At 48.1% G+C, this 21,766-nt stretch overlaps 1 protein-coding gene across 10 annotated transcripts in view; it reads right to left on the bottom strand.

The window, feature by feature from the left end:
• Nucleotides 1–17,496, bottom strand: part of CTIF (cap binding complex dependent translation initiation factor) — a 152,333-nt gene extending 134,837 nt beyond the window's left edge. For 2 of the 10 annotated variants that reach the window (XM_065046835.1, XM_065046834.1), the window contains exon 1: nt 17,293–17,486. The gene's annotated coding sequence lies outside the window, so the exon portion shown is untranslated. Of the gene's footprint in view, nt 1–6,110; nt 6,208–17,292 lie in introns of those variants that run through there. The other 8 variants (XM_065046840.1, XM_065046841.1, XM_065046832.1 and 5 more) reach the window with 7 other exon arrangements.
• Between the last annotated feature and the right edge of the window lie 4,270 nt (nt 17,497–21,766).

The raw sequence follows: 21,766 nt of genomic DNA on the forward strand, positions 1-21,766 counted from the left end.
CCATGTTCAAGGGCTTCAAAAGATGAAATGGGAATGAAGAAGCAAGTTTTTTTTTCCAGCATCGGCCACCTCCTGTACCATCAGGGGTGGAGAAAAGCAAATTATCCCTGGGTTTCTGTTGCTCACACCAAGCAGAACAATCCTTCCTGGCCACAAATCCAGTGGTTTTGGGCTTGGTTACATGAGCAAAGCAAGGAGCAGATTTCAAGGAGAGAGAATTCCCTCCAACCCAAGGCTGGTTCACTCTCAGATGATCTCTGAATTCTGTCTAAGGTGAGCTGCTCAACTGGAACTGGAAAGAAAAACCATCCCATGAATCTCTTGCTACTTTGCAGAGGAAAGGGAAAATAACTTACCATGCCCCTCTCTGAGCTAGTTAAACTCATCTGAAAGACTCCATGCACAGATTAAGTATATTCAGAGATTTGCTGAATCTTTAATTACCCTCAGTGCTAAAAAAACTCCACAAAAACTAAAATATCCCCACTCAGCAACACCCACAAACAAAATTACAAAACCTGTCCTTGGATCCTGGACCTGAGCTCCTCCACCGCATTCAAACGATCAAGTTATAAAATAAGCAGCAGATTGACTTTTATTATCCACCACAGTCATCCCAGGAGCATCAGGCATGGATCGTACCAGTTCCCATACAAGCAGAAGTCACGGCACCACCACCAATGAGATCTTCTAATAATCTAGTGGAAAATAACTAGAATTTCGGAAACTGGCTTCTTCCACATTTAAATACACACATGTAAGAGCTGCAGCCACTTGCAAAGACACAGAAAAAGCATCAACCCCCATGTACTATGTACTTTTTGAACCTTCTGCTTCAGAAAGGATGGAGCCCAATACAGACCCCAGCAAGGCTTCCAACCCACACACATTTAAGGACAGGTTTTTGACCCAGGACTGAGTTGGTTATCAAAGCTTTCCCTTCACCTGGGGCTGGACAAGGTGTCCTTCTCAGCTCCTGCTCTGTGGACTGGATGTGGTCCAGACACAGTTTCCATCCAGCAAAGGGACTGCGTTATGGAGAAGCAATTCTCACACCAAACAGAGGGACCATTTGAATTAAAACTGTCTCCCTGAGACCACTGTGGGCAAAGGGAATCATCTAAGACAGCTCTCACAGCTTGGCAAGATGCCTCCGCAGACTTTAAATCCATTTTTTCAGCCTATAAGGGCCTCCTGCATGTTCTCCCACACGGTTTCCCAAAGAAATTAAGAGAGAAAATGCGATATCCAGTGAGGCTTTGCACTGGGCTCCCAGTAGCTGCCCTGGGAAAGGACAGAGAATCACAGAATTAATTTGGTTGGAAAAGACCCTCAAGATCATCGAGTGCAACCGTTATCCCACCCCTGGCACTGCCCCATGTCCGTGAGAACCTCATCTCCACATCTGTTCAACCCTCCAGGGATGGTGACTCCAGCACTGCCCTGGGCAGCCTGTTCCAATGCCCCACAGCCCTTTGGGGAAGAAATTGTTCCCCACATCCAACCTCAACCTCCCCTGGCGCAACTTGAGGCCGTTTCTTTGTGTCCCTGTGTCCCCTCAGCTCCTGTTCTCCAGCTGAACCGCCCACGTCCCTCAGCCGCTCCCATCACACTTGTGCTCCAGCCCCTTCCCCAGCTCCGTTCCCTTCTCTCCACTCGCTCCAGCACCTCAAGGCCTTTCTGAACAGGTGAGGATCAGAACCTCCCCAAGCTTTGCTTTGCCGAAGCACCATGGACCAAGCCCATGAGTTTAACTTTCCTCTCGAATCCATGTTGTTGAGGGTTTAGATTGTGGGGTGACAATAAAACCCTGGCAGACATATTGTTAACCTCCTCTCTCCCCCACTTCTCCCTTTTGCCCCTCCCTCTCCCCCCTTCCCACTTCCCACAGGTGATCAGGAGGGAAAGAAGGAGAGAGAGAAGAGAGTTGGAGAAATTAACGATGTTTTACTAATGCTACTCATAAGAATAGAGAAAACAATACAAAATATACAAAACCAATCCTGAAAGTCTCAGCAACTGCAGAGCCGGCACCCAAAGTCCTGGACTGGATTCTGCAGCCAACCGGAGCTGGATTCAGTCTGTCACTAGGCCTCAGTTCGCAGGGACGACTAGCAAGGTCCTCTCCTAACGTCAGCCATAAGCAAAAGGGAAAAGAAGGGCAAAAAGGAACGAGATCCTCGTGATCTCCCACTTTTATATGAAGTATTGATGTGAATGGAATGTTATACACTGTTGGTCAGTTTCTTGGTCACTTGTTTCTCGTTGCCCCTCTCCCAAGATGTCCATCCATACTTATCAATAAGTTTGCATTCCATTGCTATGTTTACCAAAACATGTGTCTGGTTCTCCAGGAAAATGCAGTTAATATGAAGCTTTAGCTGACAGGCAAATTCAGTAAAAGAGAAACTTGTTTTTTAACAAAACCAGGACACGTGTCCAGCTTTTAGCTCCTTCCAGCAACTCGCAAGACAGCTTGAACCAATTCACCAAGATAAAACTTTCCTTCATGAATAAGCCGCACAAATAACCAGCAAAGTGTCTCCCCAGACAGGAATTTTCAGGAGTTACCGCCCAGCCACCAGATTCCTTTTTGAAGTTTGAAGTGCATTTTTTTGCAATCACTCCCAAACTATCGCTCTGCTCGCTGGATGTTCTGCAGCAGCAAACACAGCTGTACATCTCCCCAGAAATATTCTTTGGGCAACCCCACTCCCTATTTGGTTACTCCTCCCTAAATCGTAGCAATTGAGGGGTGATAAGAAGCCAGTGACAGGAAGAAAACCAGCCTGACGAACCCCAGGAGGGTAAAGATGCTGCAAGAGTTTGCGCAGCTACATTTATCGCCCAGGGGATCGCAGGGTTTGATTAATAAGAGGTAAATGAAGCAGCTCCAGTCGGCTGAGCCCTGGCAAGCAGGAGGACGACAGGGAAGTTTTCATTAATACAAAACAAATGGAGAAACAGGTCCTTCCAGGACACGATACCTGACCTATTTCGAGATGAACACAAGATCAAGAGAGCTTGGGGAGTGTCTTATTTACCTCCACCAGCAGCAATGACACCCTAGATGAACTGTCCCAGATCAAAACAGCTGATGTTCAGCCACGGAATCCACCAACCCCATGTCCTCACGTGCCCTGTTGTCAGCGTCCTTGACATCAGTCCCTTCCACAAACCCCAGGTCTCGGATGTCTTGAGGAGCCCCAGTATTGCTGCTGGGGTGCTGGGAACAAGAACTTCAAGTTGGTCCTAAAATGTCCTTGAGCTGTTCCTTGTGTCCGAGTGTTCCACACATCGTGGACCCAAGTGTTCCAACCATCACGGACCCAAGTGACCAAGCACTGCACATGTGGTCAGGATGTATCGCTGGCTGCTCCACCGTGCCTCACTTCCCGCTCTTGTAAAACACAACAAGTCTTGTTAGGACTTATCTTAAATGCTTGGCTTTCCTGGCGTGAGGAGGAAGAAAGAGGTCTTGGAGCTTCCAGGTGCTACTGCAGGGAAGGCACCACAGATCTAGAAGGTCTTTGATGAACATCAGAAGTTTGAGCTTAGTTTTCAGACTGCCTGAGGGATGATTACATTGAGTAAATATCCAGCAGCTCAGGAAAAACAGGCCAAGAAAGCACCAGGAGAAGCTTTTTCTCCACAAGTACAGCCTGGGAAAGGATAGGGCTGGAAATACTTATTAAGTTTGCCTCCTGATTCAAAAGGAAACATTGTTCCTACAGGGCTGGGTAATGACTGGAGGACCCAGGACCACCTGCAAATAAAGATCCATCTTTCAGGACACCTGTGTCCGTCCCAAGACCACATTTGCAATGGAAAACCCACCTGGGACCAAATCCCCAGCAACTGGAGGACCTGCAGGCATGAGGACAACCCAGAGACACATCCACAAATGAGTTTTACACAATTTTCTTGTTCTTTTTTTGAAGGGTCCTTCATGTTCATTATGAAGGTCTTCCCATTATGACCTCCAGTGTGTCACAACCCCACTGAAAGCAGCTGCAGGGACCAAAGGAGCTCATTCTAAGCCACGTCAGCATCTGAGAATGTCCTGTCCTGTACCACCCAACCTCTGCTTACACCCAGGGGATTAACAGCCCCAAAGTCTCAAAGTTAATCATAATGAGAACACAGGGGGAGGACTCTTAGGGAGCAGCATCAGCAGTTTCAGCACAAACATCATAGCAGGACGCCTGCTACTCACATACCTTTGACCTCAGAGATGCAAATTAATAGCCCAAACTATTTAGTTTGGGGGAAAAAAAAGACAGGAAAAGAGGTAAGGGATAATTTGGTTAATCAAGAAATGGTGTAACCATACCAGCATCTGACATGAAGAGGCCTTGCGGGTAGAAGCCCATTGTTGCCAGCTCTTGGTGACCTGTCCAGGTCAGCTGAGGGCATCTGTGGGATCTTTACAACCCACGAATTACGTAGCTGAGCTGAACAAGGGACTGGAAAAGTCACTTCTGGAATAAGTTACACAATATGAGTGATGAAAAAAATAAACTATGTGCCTAGCCCTGCATTACTGCAAGCACTTGGAGACTTCAGAGAGAGATGCAATGAATGCCAACACAACCACAAAGAACCAAGGCTTGGGACAGGCTTTCCCTGCTCCTGCTAGAGCTTTTTTCGGGGCTTTTCCCTCCTGGATGGACCTTGAAGAACATTTGTGGTTGCTGAGGTTCTCTGGTCCACAGGGCCACCCCATTGCTGGTGAGCATCCCCCCCATGTCCAGAAGAAGCTCAACGTCTTCCAGCAGCAGGAACCAGAGGTGACACCTGGCACTCAAGCTCCACATGTCTCCTCCTCTGATGAGGGACATCAGGCACTCGAGGAACTGAATCCACCTTCGCAGAAACAAAAGGCTGAACCCACCAAAGAATAAGAATAATAATTTTTAAAAATCACTTTTTGCCAGCAGCCCAGCTTTGGCTTGGTGACCTTGAAATAGTTTTGGTCAAGTCACTGCAGCCAAAACACTGAGAAGAAAGTGCTGGAAAAGGTTGGTTTGTTGGTTTTTTTTAGGGTTTGGTATTTTTAAACAAAGGATTTTTACTTTTATTTCATGGTGACGTACATTAAATTTCCACAGCTCTCCATTACGGTATAAAATACTTAAAACCAGATTCCATTTTGGATTGAACAAAGCCTCTTTGACTTGACATTATTTCGTTTCCTTTTTCAGTGAAATAAAACAGGCTGCCCAGGGAAGTGGTAGAGTCACGATCCCTGGAGGGACTTGAAAGATGCAGAGATGAGATTTTTTAGGGACATGGTTTAGTCTTAGATTTAGGTTATGGTCGGACTTGACGATCTTGAGGGTCTCTTCCAACCAAAACGATTCTATGATTCTATAAAAAATACCTATTCTCATTGACCCCGGCTAAAAATCCTCTTATCCTCCACAACTACCATGATTTTGCTATAGGCTAATTAAATGAAAAATTAAAATAAAATACAGTTACCATCCACTGTTTGTGGGCTGATATTTAGGAGTATTCAGAATACCTAAGGGTAATTTGGGGTACCAACCCAAAAGATGCAGCAGGACAGAAGATGTGATTCACATATCTATTAGAAATTCATAGGAAGCTCAGCAAAGTTCCCATATATATATATATATATATATATATATTTAAGATGAGGGAAGAATTTTCTGCCCCAGGAGAAAATACTTACTCTCCAGAGATTATCGGGAATCGCACAAGATAAAACCCAGGGCTGTAAAAACCCCTACACAGACAAAGCCTCACTGATGCTTGGAGGATGCATCCTCTCCTGCTCCCTTTCAGGTCAAACTGGATCTTGTACATGACAAGGGAATTAAAAAAAACACAGGTTTTGAGGATAATGCCGCTGACTTGTTGTTTTTCAAAGCCTCTGTCACCATGTCCCTGTGGGGCTGCCAACCTCTGCTGATCCTATCAGGTGGTTTAACTAGGGAGCTTAGCAGCAAAGCTAAGGAGGCACCAAGTTACATCAGGTTATTTTTTGCCCGATAGGGATCACAAAGGTTTTCAGACAGCACGGGGATAACGCCCTAACCTCAATTTTCAGGAAAAAAAATAAGTTTATGAATGGAGGAACTCACCCCAACATCCAATGTTTTGTTGTTCGGTTGGGTTTTGGTTTGTTTCTTTTTTTTTTTCTCTCCTGGGCTTTGTTTATGCTGAAGTAGCTTTAAATCCTGTTAACGTGCTGTAAATCCCTGTCTTGCTGGGAAAAAAAAGAATAATTCGGCACCTTTAAAAGGTTACTGGTCTATATCTGTACCCAAGTAAACCCCTTATGGAAAAGAAAGGGAGCCGGTAGGGAAGGCAGGGAGGGCAGGGGGGTCTGGCAGAGGGAAGAAATAAATGGGATAGGAAACAACAAAAATTGGGATAGGGAACAAAATAAAAAGGGATAGGGAACAACAGAAAAAATGGGATAGGGAGCAAAAAAAGAGGTAACAAAAACAACTGGGGCCACCAAACCCAGCAGGAGGGCTATCAAAACAGGAGAAGAAGTTCATAAATATTACACTATATCTGGCTACAAACCTTAAACTTGGGCTTATCCAGCATGAGCTAATGAGCAATATTAGTGAAAGACAGATGAGAAACCAAAGAGCAGCTTGGAGAAACCAGGGAAGCCTCTTGAGAGCCAAGGAAACCTGCGCTATCTAGGGAAGAGTGAGATTAAAATAATTAGGTCAGCTGGCGCTGAGCCTTCTCAGCGAACACTGGCAGACACAAGCTGCTGCCTGGCTGGAAAGTGGTTATGTCCCTAAGGAACTCAAAAACCCAACAGGTACATGCCAGGGTCATGGACAAGACCAGAAGTCTTCTCCAGCAAACCACCTGAAGGTCTGAGGATTGATAGCTGTGGCACAGGGAACTCTGATGGGATATAAGAAAAAATTCCTCCGGTGTGGGCAACACCGAGGGGTGTGTGGTCTCCATCCTTGTAAAGAACATCGAGACTCAGCTGGATGAGACCCTGAGCAACCAGGTTTGATGGAGAAGCTGGTGCTGTGCTGAGCAGAGGGCTGAACCAGAGGATCTCCAGAGCTCACTTCAATCCAGACTCCAGGATCTTGCCTAGGTGGGCTTGCCTTTAGCCCAGACTTTCAGGACAAAGCCACCAAGTCTAAGCTTCAGCTTAATCCAAACTAGAAGAAAATTTTTTCCCAGCAGCATGAGGTCTGGAAGTCCAGGCTGATGTGAAAGAAGCCCCACAAGCAGAAGCTGGACCAAGCTCATGTCCAGATGTCTGATATCGGATCAAAAAACAGGAAAGGAAGATCAAAGGGGAGCACGTGCTCACCACCATGACCCCTCCTTCTCTTTTCCTCTCCATCTGCACCATGCAAGAGCCATCATCTGTCTCCAATGTGATCATCCAATACCGGGGCCCAAACTCCAATCCAGAAGAAACCAGTCACCTATTGCTTGGTCTTCAGGTTCTCCCTTTGGACGGTGACCTGAATCAAACTCCCACCTTCCAAAAGCCACTCACTTTTCTTAATAGTGGAGGCAGATACTTCACCTGCTCTGGGTGAACCTGCTTTAGCAGGGGGGTTGGACTACATGACCTGTGAAGGTCCCTTCCAACACCAACCATTCCATGATTCTGTGGTCCCTTCAAAATTTTTTATAAGCTGCTTCTTTGTGAAACCTCCCCAACATTCCAACTTGCCACTACAACTCACATCAGCTCCCTGGATTTCTTCACTAATTCATCAAATGTCCCAAGCTGGAAGGGACCCACAAGGATCAAGTCCAGCTCATGTCCCTGCACAGGACAACACCAAAATCCACACCGTGTGTCTGATGACATCTGATGGATATCAAATCCAAACTTCACACAAGAAGAGCATCCTATAGACTCAACTGTCCTGGACATGCTTCATGCAACCATGAAGTTCCCACAGTCACTACAGTTCACCAGCCAAAAACCATCACCCCCCTTAAATACAAACATTTTCCCATGTCCCTTGGTCATGCAGAAGACCTCACACGTGACGCTCACGTTCAGACGGCAAACTCTTCTTCATTAGCTTCCCAAGCAACGTTCTCATTTGGTTACGTTCTCCAACCTTCCTCCAGCACATCAGAAAAAAAGCAGCCACAGTTTATCATGTGCTTTGAATCAAAGTTAACCACTTTTTTGTTAAAATAATTAGCTAATCAAAAGCACTCCTTCTGAACTGATGTTCCTCCTAATGCTTTAATCAACAGACAGAGAGGCTCAGAAGAGAGCTAATATGGCCTCAGTGTAGGTGCTGCGAGGACAACGCTTTTCATTCGTTATTACTCATGAGAGTAATAATTTGAGAGAAGAATAATTCAAGACAAAGATCATTCCTCCTCCAACAACTGTATAAAACAATGTAGTAAGTGGCTCACGTTGGAATTTCCTGAGTGGATCAAAATTGTTTTCAGGGTTTGAGCCTATGGGTTTTGAAGGGGGAGAGGAAGGGTTTGGCAGGGTAGGCTTGGAGATTTCTTCTTTTTATTTTCCCTTCTTCCCTTTAAAAAGAACCAGAGGTTGCAGCCTGCTGTGCTGGCTTCCAGAAGAGAATAATTAACCTGAAAGTAATGCACTTGTTTTTAATACAGTACATAGCCGGCCAAATGCCTGGTATCGCTTAGAGTGGCAGACGATTTAGTGACTCCCTCGCTGAGCAGCAGCATCTGAAAGCCCCAGGGAAAGCAAGCGAGGCCTCTGCCCCGGCATTTAGCAAATGGTTCAGCTCTGCCATGAAAGGCAAGCTGGCAGCAGTCCGGCACGGAGCAAGCGTCAGCGTCCATTCATCATCCACGCAGACAGCTCCCATCAGTGCCTGGGTGAGCGTGGCGTCCTTCATCATCCTTCATTTTGCTTGGAAAAGACCTTTAAGATCATCGAGTCCAACTATTTAACCTACACTGGCACTAACCCATGTCTCTGAGAACCTCATCTCCGTCTGTCCAACCCTCCAGGGATGGCGACTCCACCACTGTCCTGTTCCTGCCCTGTTCCAACACCCAACAGCCCTTTCTGGGAAGAAATTGTTCCCAAGATACAACCTCAACCTCCCCTGGCACAATTTGAGGCCGTTTCCTCTCATCCTGGTACTTGCTCCTTGGGAGCAGAGCCTGACTCCCCACAGCTCCAACCTCCTTTCAGGCAGTTCGGAGATCAGAAGGTCTCCCCTCAGCCTCTTGTTCTCCAGGCTGAACCCAACAGGTCCCTCAGCCGCTCCCATCAAACTCCAAGCTCCGTTCCCTTCTCTCAGCTCACTCTCCTCTCCCTGGTGAGTCTGTGCCAGCAAATTTAACCAATCGTTTTTACAGTATGACTAGGCTAGCCCCTAAAATTTCATTTGGCTGGACCCATCTGCAGATGTCCACGCTCAGGGATGGGGAGCAGAGCAGGAGACCTGGAGCTGCTGCAGGTCTGGCAGCGTGTCCTCCTCACCGCGTCACAACGCTCCTGGCACAGGGAAAGCTCCTGTTGATGGTTCATCCTTCCCCATCGACATGTGAGGCGAGGAGGCAGCCAGGCTCCGGCTGAACGAAGCAAGAGTAACTGGGGGTGCTCAAGGAAAATCTCGGCAAAGGCAGCAAGAGACGAGTGTGCAAACCAGGGCAGGGGAAAGGCTGAGTCACTTCCTCCCCCGGAGCTCAAAATAGAGAAGAGCGTAAAGAAAATCATTCAAAAAAAGGAAGAGAATCCCCAGTTTAAAAAAAAAAAAAAAAACAAAAAAACACAACAACAACAACAAAGAAAAAAAACAAAACAAACAAAAAACCCAAACAAACAATGGAAGAATATATAGTGACAGCAGAAGGGGAATGGATAGAAGAGCAGCCTCGTGCTGCAGTTGTAACAAGAAAAGCCGCCAGGAGTAGAAAGGGGCCGAGCATTACCCCTGGCTCCTTTGGGAACAGGAGTTCCCTCGTCACTTTACCAGCAGCTGCAGCTCCGGAGCGAGGTCACAGACCGCCGATGGTGCCAAAAAGCCACCCTGCTGGTGGCTCATTTCCTCCAGGTGACGCTTTCAGCTGTGACCTCAGGTTCAGGGGGAAAGCGCAGCGAGCCTGGCTAAGCTTCTGGGACAGATTTTTAGATTTTATCCATTCCCCGGTGTGCTAACGCGCTACATGAGCTTCTAGGTGGCAGCATATGAAATCACAGAATCATTTTGATTGGAAGACACCCTCAAGATGGGAGTCCAACCATTAATCCAACACTGGCACTAACACATAAATGCCACTATTAGGAGCAGTAACAGTATAATTAATACATGATTATCCATCCCAGCAGGTCCGCCGAGTGGCCAAGCTCAAGGTTGGAAAACCCTTTGGAACTGCAAAATATTGGTACAGACAGGAGAGGCTGGACAAAATCCAGTCACCAGCTTTTCACTGCAAGCTCGGTGTTCGTGTGGAAGCACAAAGTCCTGGGACAACAGTGGGGCAGTAAAAAAATTTAATAATTTGGCTTGGAAGAGACCTTAAAGATCACGTAGCATCATCCCATCACACACTTCTGGGCAGCTTCCCTACAGATGGCTCATCCTTCCCCACATTCAAGGCAATTTGGGTTATTTCCTTAAAGAAAATTTTATGAACTACTAAAGCCACTTCTGAATTAACTGACCCGCTTGCACCCAGACAGATAATATTTAAGCTCATGATTGCTGTTGCCTCTCCTTATAGGCAAGAAGAAATCTGAATTTCCCTTTTCCACCTTCTTTTCAATAGCCTGTAAGTTCTTATCTTTGAGACCTGCACTCCTCTGTCAAATTTGGCTGAAATTAGACCCCTGGTTAAAAAAGCTTCTGGAGAAATAGCAATCGACACCTAGTAGTGCATAAGCCTCCTTTCTGTTAATTAAAAACAAAAAAAAAGGATAGAAATCTATAGAAGCAGCTTCGAAGTGGCCATTTGCAGTCAATAAATAAATCTTTCACCTTATATAATGGAAATATGTAAAAAAAATATATAAAAAGCTGTGCAAATACCCTTTCTCAGAGCTGATTCTGAGAAAAATTATGTGTGTTCCGCAGGTGCCCCAAAACCCATGAGGAAGGGAAAGGGACCGGCACCACGGGGTGAATTTCTGCATTAAAAGCATCCGAGGGGGAAGGATGTTGCAGTTCCAAGCATCCTCACAGGCAGGAAAAAAAAGAAAAAAAGCTGTTTTTTGCCAAGCCAGCAAAGGGATGGACAAAGCAGGGATGCAGGAAGGGATGGAAACCTCGCTGGTCACCAGAAGAGCTTTCCAGAAGTGTGCGTTTTATTTCAGAGCTGCTGGCGGGATGCGAGAAACTGCTGGTCCCAAAACAAGGGGAAAAAAAATAAGCCGTGGGAGAAAGGCATCCAGCACCTCATCATAGCTGGTCCCTGCAGCTTTTCAGCCTCTTCATCTACATCTGTGGCCTCCTCTTCCTCTAGAGGCATCTGTAGCCATAATGAGACCTCACAGCTCCCGAAAACTCCATTTACTTCCTCTCCTAGAAGTCATTTCCAAAAGCACCCTGAGCTTCTACCTCCTGCTGTAAAGCCTCCAGCTGCAAAAATTATTGCTGCGATTTTACGACTGTCAGCCCGCCTTCCCGAGCCAGAGAAAAATGTCATCAAAGATGACTCCAAGCCCACCATTGTCTGGGAAAGGCTTTTGTCGGATCACTGATACATCCCGGTCTAAGGGAATATGGCTCCTGGGGGTGCAGGCATCCACCTCCGGCTCTTCACAGAATCCCAGAATGTCAGGGGTTGGAAGGGACCTGGAAAGCTCATGCAGTGCAATCCCCCCATGGAGCAGGAACACCCAGATGAGGTTACACAGGAAGGTGTCCAGGCGGGTTGGAATGTCTGCACAGAAGGAGACTCCACAACCTCCCTGGGCAGCCTGGGCCAGGCTCTGCCACCCTCACCCCAAACAAGTTTCTTCTCATATTTAAGAGGAATCTCTTGTGTTCCAGTTTGAACCCATCACCCCTTGTCCTATCATTGGCTGTCACCAAGAAGAGCCTGGCTCCATCCTCCTGACACTCACCTTTCAAATATTTGTGAACATTAATGAGCAATCTTCTCACCACGCAAAGCAAACGCCACCTTAAACATTAACCATTTCTTTGCTAGTAAACCGAGCTGAAAACCACAACACTTCCTGCTTACTTTTCCACTCTTGCCCTGACACCCAGGATGGGGAGACCTTACTGCACCTTTCCAGACTTAAAAGGGGTCTGTGAGAAAGATGGGGACAGACTGATAGGACAAGGACAAGGAGTGATGGTTTTAAACTAAAGGATAGGACACTTAGGCTGGACATGAACAAGAAATTGTTGGCCCCGAGGGTGGTGAGCCTGTGCCAGGTTGGCCAGAGAGGTGGTGGACATCCCAGGCCAGGCTGGACGAGATGATGAGGGATGAGCAGGGACATCTTCACCCAGATCGGGTTGCTCAAAGCCCCATCCAGTCTGGCCTTGATTATTTATCATTTATCGCACAAGTATTCCTGAAAGATCTCCTATTAGGAAACACTCAGATGTGTTTTCATAGACCTGAACACCTCTTAAAGCCACCTGCAGAAGCTGGTGGCCCCAAAACAACGTCTCCATGAACCATAAAGTAGAAGGAGCAGTTTGCAGCCACCACCATAGCTGAGTGCAGCCTTGCAAAGCCACTGCCCAGCCCCAATCTCACCCAAGTCTGCGGCACCCATGACCAGTTCCGTCCTGGTTGGCAAAGCTCAGGCTTCACAAACGAGAGGCTCAACGCTCATGATGGCTGAGACCTGTGAAACATTTGCAATGCGTTTCTGTTCTAGCTCAAAAGCGTTGTGCTTGCAAAGATCAGACTTGTGGGATTTAATCAAATGATACAAAACACTTGGGGCCCTACCTACTTATTTGCAGAAGACTTTGTCAATGCTAACTTTGGGAGGGACCAGGTGCCATCTCTGGCCTTGGTCTGTCCCCCACTGACCGCTGTGGCATGTCACACTGTCCTGCCACAGCCTCCCATGCCACCCTTCCCATGCAAACCCAGCTGCCCGTCTCCTGTGGAGCCACCACCCAATACCACCGGCGGCAAGAGGCATGGTGACAATCTGGTTGTCAAAACTAGCTTCTCCTGAGGTCCTGGTGAACACAAGCCAAGAAACACAGCTCCTCCAGGATTTTATGAGTTCAAAAGCATTTTTCAGAATTAATCACGAATGCTGTTAGCAGTTCCCCATCACAGGCAGCTGTGGAAGGTGGCAGCAGCTGTGTCCCCCCATGTAGCTTCTGCTTCAGTGCAGGGACAAACCCTTCCCAGGGCAGCACAGGCTGTACAAATCAATCTCAGATCCAAAGAACAGGGAGGGCTGGTTGGGTTGTGGTTTGGTTTTTTTTTTTTCATTAAAGCCAATTAAAACTACTGGTGAGAAATTAGAAGCTTGTGTGCACTCACATGCATCCTCAGGTCATCTGGACATGATGTGACACCAAGCGATGGAGCACACCACACAACTGCTCACCTCCACTCCCCATTCCAGGGACACAGACATGTCATCCCACCCACAACCCCTTCCGTCCTGCCGCCCCAGAGATGCAGGTGACATCCACCAACACCCCACAGCGTGGTAGACGCAACCACGCTGGAGAAGAAGACAAAGCTGAGCTGGTGCTGGTGCCCACAAGAGGAGACGCCCTCGATAAATTGCTGTGTGTTATGAAATACTTGCACAGAATGCTCCCGACCGACAGGCACTGCAGGATTTGGTCCTGCAGAGATAGCAGAGGCAGAAGTTTGGTTGTGTCACCACAGGTTCTCCTGCCACGTGAGAAAACAGGTTTTTCTTCTGTACCATGACTGCTATGTGCCTGAGGGACACAGGAGGTCAAGAGTTGAAGAGGAAAGATCGCAAGTCCATTAGAGAGACGCTACCCCCATTCCTGGCCACTTTTGGAGGATCTTTACATAGCAAAAGACAGACAGTGATGATGCAGAGTCCATCCAGCAAGACAAGACCCACCATGGCACAGCCCAAGGAACACATGGAAGAAATAAAACCTCTTTCTTCAGTGGGAAAGTTGATGGTTAAATGCACAAAAAGTTCTGAAAACATCCAGTGTCATCCTTCTTCAGGCTGGACTGAGCAGGAAACATATTTCTCTTTGGATGACCAGCAAGGCGTCTATGTTGTAAATTACTCTCTCTATATATATACAAATATGCATACACATATATAAATAAATTAAAATAAAATAGCCAGTCTCTCACACAAACAGAAAATGATTAATGAGCTACACTAGCCCTTTATTTCAGATGACTCGCTAATGTGCTAATTATACTCAGGCAGCAGAACTGCACCTTCTCCAAGGAGTTTCACCAGAATATCCCAAAGCATTTATGGAGATTCCTCATCCAGAAGCCTCAATGCCTCTTGATTTTCGAGACAGAAGAATTGTCCTTTCCCCAGTCTAAGAGCATGAGCTACCCCAAACAGCGCAGCAGTCTGTTAACTCTGAAACTTAATGATGGCATGTGTAATACTAAGAACAATGAAACCATTAGCAATATTTAATTACTCCATATTTTAGCAGAAATAGACAACATGCGAAATGTGCCCCAAACACCCCCTGAAGTAGCTCATCTGCTGCCCCCAGCTTCCACAGGGGCCATATGTCCTGCTATACTTTTAGGAATAGCTCCTCACAATCACACAGGACCCCAAAGACTCACTTTGGCAGAAAGAAAGTGAAATCAAATAAAGTCCAGAAGGGTTTTCTTGTTGCCCTGCAAAGCAAAAACTCAACCAGCGACAACTACCTCAATTTCACACCGTTCCTGCTGGGAAAATATGGAGAAACATCAAAGACGGCTATGAAGAAAAACAAGAGAGAGAGACCCAAAATGAGGAGGGAGAGTTGGTATAGCAAAATTTGTCCTCACCAGGAGACCACAGTAGAGTGAACTCAACAGAGCGCTTCAACCCGAAGTGAAGATGATCAAAGAGCAAAAAAAAAAAAGGAGGGTTTTACTCTTCAAAGACAGATTGCTGAAAGAGGGACATCTGGAGATAAAGCCCAGCACCTCGTCATCTTCCCTTCCACGGTTTGGATCAAGGGCTAACAACGATCAAGTATGTTTTCATGCTTTGCACATTATTTTTCATGACCCCCAGGAACCCTCCATAGACCACTCCCACCCCATTTGTGCACCAGGCTGACGCAGGTAAGGCAATGAAGGTCTCCAGGCAGCTCTCTACCAAATTATCCTGCAAAGGCAGAACTGGTGCTCAGTTCATGTCCACAAATGGTTTCTCCAGTCTCTCATTGGCCGGAGAGCTCCTGGGTGCTGGGCTTCCCCACACCACCTTCACCTGCAGCATCCAACCACTGCTCCTCCGCTTTCCTTTAAAAGCAACCTGAGATCTTATAAATTAATTTTAAAAAAATGCTTCTTAAGAGCTGGACAAGTCCCATGGAGCTTTAACCACCACACCTTAAATTCAAAGAGGCCTCCGGTGCAGAAACCACATTGTAAGGAGGGTTCAGACAGAGCTCAGAGGGAAAGAGCTTCACATCCAAGCACAGCCTGAGCTTCCCAAAACAGACAACGCTCGTCTCTCTGCCAAAGATAACATGCTTAACACGGGGAAACCACAGCCTACAAATTTTACTTGAGGCTCGAGGGAATGAAATCCAGTGCAAGGTTTTGCTCTTGGACCTCAGGATGAGCAAGGGCAGAGCAAAGCCCTTACAGGGAAAAAGAACGTGGACTGACGCAATAAAATACTGGGTTGTTGTTTTTTTTTCCCATTTGCTGGAGACAAAGTGTGAACATCTGCTTGTCAGGGTCACAGAAGTTGTAAGCGGAGCGGGGTGTTTCCATCTCTATACCATGGGGCACCCCCTTGCCAGCATGTGGATGCTCAGAGGATGGTCCACCATCAAAAAGCCTTCCTAGATTTTGGAGAGGAGGGACTATTAAATCACTTGGTCTTATTTTAGTGTCTTTGGGTTGAGAGAAACAACCTGGAAGTTAAATGTATCTCCTGCTTCCTCTCATCTTTGTTTTTGGTAACAAATCTGTGATTTTGAGCTTCCTCCCATGTCCACCTGAACGCTGGAGGAAGAGTAGCGTGGCACAGTCGGACATGTGGAAATGGCCTATTTTAGAGGAGCCACCACATCTCCAGAAAAGCCCAGGGCACTCCAGCCTTGCTGAGAAACAAAATCTACCCCTTTCCAACCTAATGAGACTGCAACCTCATCCAGTGTGGGGTATGACCGGTGGGGGTGTCACTCCTTCCAGAGGAGCCTGACACAGGGAGAGGAATCTTAGTCTCATTTTATGGAAAAAAATAAAACAAAACCTGCTCTAAGCATAGAGTTTTGGGGCACTGGGATGCCAGGGACACCCAGCAACATTGCTTCCAGATTTATGGCATTGCTGGGGGCAGCTGTGGCAAAAAAATGTCCCGCGAGTGCCGGCTGCTCCGCTGCCATTAACATCTGTCATCCCCTACTGTCACCCGAGGTCCTTGAGACCACGTGTGACCAGAGTGACTCTGCAAGAAAAAAAGCACCAATAATAAGAAAATAACAACAAAATTCAGTCCCTGGTTGAACCCTCGCTCGCTACACCCAAACCCAACGGTGGGTGAAGGGTGGGGAAAGCACCTCAGGGAGGTGGGAGATGGACCAGGCAGCAGAAGACACCCCACCAGGGGTGTCCCCGCCTTGTGAAGGCGCTGAGGGTTAAAGCAGGTGATACCTTTGTCCCACCTCATGCCGCCACCATCCTCATCCTCCCGTAATGGGGATAAGGATGACCCACTCTGATTGCTACGGGAGCTCTTGCACCCCATGGCTTCCATGTCATTTTCGCCTGGGGAGGGACGCTGGAGGAGATGGAGGGAGAGGCCGGTGCTGCCCTTCAGGGCGGCCGGGAACCTTCCAGAGACCGAGAGCCGGACCCAAATCCACCCCCAGACCCGCCTGTCCCCGTCACCGAGGGACACACGGGGGGTGGGCGCTCCCGGGCCAGGGCGGGAAAACCCCGCGGGACGCGGCCGCTCCCGCAACGCCAAACCAACCCCCTCCCCAAAAAAATCACATTAAAGCCCAAACCCCACGGCGGCCCAGTCAGCCCCGCTCTCTGCAGCCCGGCGCGCACCCACGCGTGGGGTGTTTTGGTTTTTTTAATTAATTCTGAGGGAAACAAAAGCCGGGACGCGCCTCCCCCCCCCATCCGCCCGCCGCCGCACCGGCTGCTGTGTCATCGCCCCCCCCTCCCCGGCCTTACCGTGCGGCGGTGCCGGGCGCTGTCACAGCCCCTCGGGGAGGCTCATGGGCTCCGAGTGAGGCGGGGAGGGGACACAGGGACAGGGGGGGACACCCGGGGCGCTGGCCGCCCGTGAGGAGACACCCGGCGGAGGGACGCGCCGGGGCGGCCGGAGAGTGACGCGCCGCCGCTGCCCCGCCCGGGCCGGCCCCCGCCGCTGCCTCCTCCGCCGCCGACCCTGCCGGGAGATGTAGTTCCTCCGCCCCGCCGCCCGGCCTGGCCGGGGGCAGCTCCAGAGAGCGCCCAAAACTCGGGGACAGCCCCCTGTTCCCCCCCTCCCACCGCGGTGACACCACCTGTTAAACCGCCCGGGTTTCGAAACAGCTTGTGTGGTGGTATATTTTTATTGCAGAATCCCAGAATGTCAGGGGTTGGAAGGGACCTGGCAAGCTCATCCAGTGCAATCCCCCCATGGAGCAGGAACACCCAGATGAGGTTACACAGGAAGGTGTCCAGGCGGGTTGGAATGTCTGCACAGAAGGAGACTCCACAACCCACCTGGGCAGCCTGGGCCAGGCTCTGCCACCCTCACCAGGAACAAGTTGCTTCTCAAATTTAAGTGGAACCTCCTGTGCTCCAGTTTGTACCCATTGCCCCTTGTCCTGTCACTGGTTGTCACCCAGAAGAGCCTGGCTCCATCCTCCTGACACTCCCCCTTTAGATATCTGTAAACATGAATGAGTCCCCCCTCAGTCTCCTCTTGTCCAGCTCCAGAGCCCCAGCTCCCTCAGCCTTTCCTCACACGGGAGATGCTCCACTCCCTGCAGCATCTTGGTGGCTGCGCTGGACTCTCTCCAGCAGTTCCCTGTCCTGCTGGAACTGAGGGGCCACAGCTGGACACAAGATTCCAGGTGTGGTCTCCCCAGGGCAGAGCAGAGGGGCAGGAGAACCTCTCGGACCTACTGACCACCCCCTTCTAACCCACCCCAGGTACCATTGGCTTCCTGGCCACAAGGGCCCAGTGCTGGCTCATGGTCACCCTGCTGTCCCCAGCACCCCCAGGTCCCTTTCCCCTACGCTGCTCTCTAATAGCTCATTCCCCAACTTATCCTGGAACCTGGGGTTGTTCCTGCCCAGATGTGTTTTCCTTCCAGGTTGGATGCTGTTAATTCTCATTTTTCCATCCCCACCCAGGCAGCCAGGCTGTGTCCTTCAGGATTCAGCCCCAAACCGTGTCCTCTCCCATCCCTCGTCCTCCACGGTCAAGCTGCATCCATCCGGGCTTTACGGAGGTGGGTTTTAAGCTGAGCTTAAAAGAATAAAACTGCAAGTGTTTCCATATAAATCAACATTTCCAATTCAATACATGGAACTCCGAGTCCAAAAATGTAGAACAGAGAAATTAAACACCTTTTAAACAACCTCCTAGACAGCTTGGTCCATTTAGCCCCTTCAAATCTGCCCAAAGCCACTGGAAATGTTCCTACAAGCAACTTAATCCACATTCTCCTGACCCCACCAGGTTTCCAAAAACACCAACCCACCCAAATAATTCCTGATTTTCTCGCTTGGGTTATATTGGAGAGGTAACTTTATTTCCAGCCACGGATTCTTTGTTGCTCTCCCTCTGGTTCTACCAGAGCATCCACCCGGACAAATGGATCGTGTTAATTAGCGCCGACGGCAGAACCACGGCCGTAAATTAACCAGGAGAACCGGCCTCTGGATAAACCTTCATTCCATGTTGATGGCAAAAGCGGATTCAAAAGATCTCTCTCCCTGCTGTGCTTTATTTTTGGCCGTGTCGTTTGCTGGGCAGGTTGCCATGACAACCTCGTATTCACTGGAGGGTGGCTATAATTGGGAGAGCACATTGTTAATTTAGCTCTAGATATTTATTTTTTTTAAATAGTTTGTTGTATTTTAAGCAAGGGGAACCGCCTGCATTTTTATATTTGTATCGACGGTCATACTACAGTTTAATTATTAAGCCGAGCGTCCATAGCATCGCTCCAGCTGCCAGCTCATCTCCTGCATCCCCCCAGGACCAGGATTTCCCTGGGATGCTCCTGGTGTAGGAAAGCAGGATTGAGAGGGAAAAAAAAGCCAGAATTATCTGTTCTTGTGTTAATGTGCATTTTTTTTTAATTTTAGCATGATTGGGATTGATATCATATATATGATGTAATATGTATTATGCATATGATACAAAGAAATCATCTTTAACCTGATAACAGTTAATCTCAGCTACTAATTAACAGCAAATCACCCTCGTTTGGATAACACTGGCCTCCAGAAGTGATATTAATGGTGCCAATGTGTAAAGTCCCGATCCTGGGGGGTCGCATCACGTCCTGACCCCTCAGGGTGGGACCTCTCTGAGCATCCTACTCCTGCCATGAGCAGATCCAGGCATCCCTGACCGGGCTTAAACCCATCGTAGCTTAGAAAGGAGGGAAACTGGGAAAGAAGAAGGTTTCCACTTAAAACTAAAAATAAAATAAAGTTGTGAAAAGCCAGGTGTGGAGGAGGGGATGGAAACATCCTTTTTCAAAGATGCTGTGGCTGCTGTTCTGGGTATCACACGCCAGGTAATAACAGGAGATGACTCAGCGCTTGGGAAATTAAATTGTGTCTTTATTAAAAGCGTGGATTTGGCGAGGTGGTGAGGCATCAGGGGGTGTTCCTCCATCGCCTTAGCAGAGGGAATTGAGGCAGGTTCCCAAGCTCTCGCCTAATCCAGTGAGAGCTGGTAAATCTCTGCCGGTGATAAATGATCCAACCTCAAGATTTTTGTCCCAGGAAAATCGCAATAGACTGAAAGAGCAGCCGGGGTGTGCGAAGATATTCGAGAGCACAAACTGCAACCAAAAAGATGCCATGCCAAACTCTGCCCTCGCCCTGTCAATATCCTTTAAAAAGCCTTAGCGATGATGGGAACCTGCTGCTTCGAAGGGGAAATACAGATTATTTACAAAGTGCCAGCAGCTCGGTGCTCCCTCGCTAGCTCGGAGCGAATCTTGGCTGCAGAGAGTGTAGCTTGAAGGCAAAATTCAACATACTGTGTTCTGCTCAAATTAGACATCCCCTGTGTGGAAACCTCAGTTATACCTACAGATAGGTATTGAAAAAAAGTGAAGAAGAAAACGATTTCTTTCTTCTTCCCCAAATACTTCTGGCATAGGTGGAACAGTGAGGATGTCTCCTGGAAAGGAGACACAGTGATGCCCTTAGTAGGTTTCGAAGAAGTGACCATCAAAATACCATCAAGCGCTTAGATGCTCCACCAGAGACTCCCGCAGGGAAACAAACCCTTGAAATAGTTGGGTCAACAATTTTCCTGCTGGAATCAGAGAGATCATTATTCTGGCCAGTCTGCAGTTGAGTTGAAAGCAAACAGACCTCCTTTAAAATCTAAATAATAGACCTACTGTGGAAGCAAGTACTGGTGACAAACAAGGTCTTTATTCCCGTCCCGACAGGGCCAGAGTGAGGGGCTCTTCCTTCTTTCCTGAGCGTGGAGACGTCTGTCCGTGCCTGGAGGGGCTGACACTGGACATGGGGCTCCAGAGGTTCCTCCTCCACCCAAATCTTATGGGATGAGACACCCTGGCTGCAAAACCAGAGAGAAACCGAGGTGGTGGGTGTGAGTGTGGCCAGCCAGGATGTTCACAGCAACACAGACAGCACAAAGCTGTCAAAACTCTCTCCTAGACACGCATATAAATGGAATTCCAGAGCAGGGTGCCCATGGGTGAAGCAACGCTTTGCTGTGGCAAGAGGAGAAGCTGGTTTTGAAATGTCAAGCAGTGGGACAGGCTCCTTCCCCCATTTCTTGGTTATTTTTAGAAGGGCATTTGTATCCAGCGGTGCCAAGGCTATTTTCAAGTCAAGAGTAAATTCACTGGTATTCAACGGAGCTCTGAAACAGGACGGGTCCTGGAGAGCCAGGCTGATGGAGACGGCTTTGCTGAAAATAGGTTGAAATCCAGCTCTAGTGCAGCTTTCCATACTGCAGATAAGAAGATGCGAGTTGGAACATTTGGATTTTTATCTTGACCTGCCGTGTTGCTTAAAATAATATCCCTAATTTCCAGTATTTCACATATATCAGCTGAATAATGAGGTTACCTGGACATAATTCATTACTTTCTTCCCCTAGTTTAATTCACGGCTACATCTTTGGATTAAAGAGGCCTTAGAAACGCAAAGTATGATTACCCAGGTAAGAACAAATTACCAGTGTGAAGGACTGCCACTATTCCAGCCCCGAGGAAAAGGCCAAGCTGCTGAGGATGCTGAGACAGGAGCTGGCAGGGGCATCGAAGAGCTTGGGATGGGTGATGAAGGGTGTCCTTCCACACCAGGCAAAGCGGATCTTGTCAGATGCCTCCTCAGGGTGACAGAAGTGATCTCTGACAAGGACATCGATAACTCTGGGTTTGCTGGAGAACAAATTCAAATAAACCATTGACAAGCGTGTTTTGCAAAGGCA

Source organism: Columba livia, chromosome Z (genome assembly GCF_036013475.1).
Source record: "Columba livia isolate bColLiv1 breed racing homer chromosome Z, bColLiv1.pat.W.v2, whole genome shotgun sequence".
In the NCBI taxonomy this organism is placed as follows: domain Eukaryota; kingdom Metazoa; phylum Chordata; class Aves; order Columbiformes; family Columbidae; genus Columba; species Columba livia.